This window comes from Grammomys surdaster, unplaced genomic scaffold (assembly GCF_004785775.1).
Source record: "Grammomys surdaster isolate TR1022 unplaced genomic scaffold, NIH_TR_1.0 128, whole genome shotgun sequence".
NCBI lineage: Eukaryota > Metazoa > Chordata > Mammalia > Rodentia > Muridae > Grammomys > Grammomys surdaster.
The window spans coordinates 4,978,260-4,978,540 of NW_021604586.1; positions in this window are offsets into that span (position 1 = coordinate 4,978,260).

Sequence of the window (281 nt, forward strand, 5' to 3'; positions counted from 1 at the left end):
ATATATATATATATATATATATATATATATATATATGTGTGTGTGTGTGTGTGTGTGTGTGTGTATGTATATGTGTGTGTATGTATATGTATGTGTATGTGTATTGTGTGGTGTGTGGTGTATATGTATATGTGTGTGATGTGTGATGTATATGCATATGCACATGCACATGTATGTGTATGTATGTAGTGTGATATATGTATGTATGTATGTGTATGTGCGTGGTGTGTGATATATATATGTATATGTCTGTGATGTACATGTATGTGATGTACATGTGT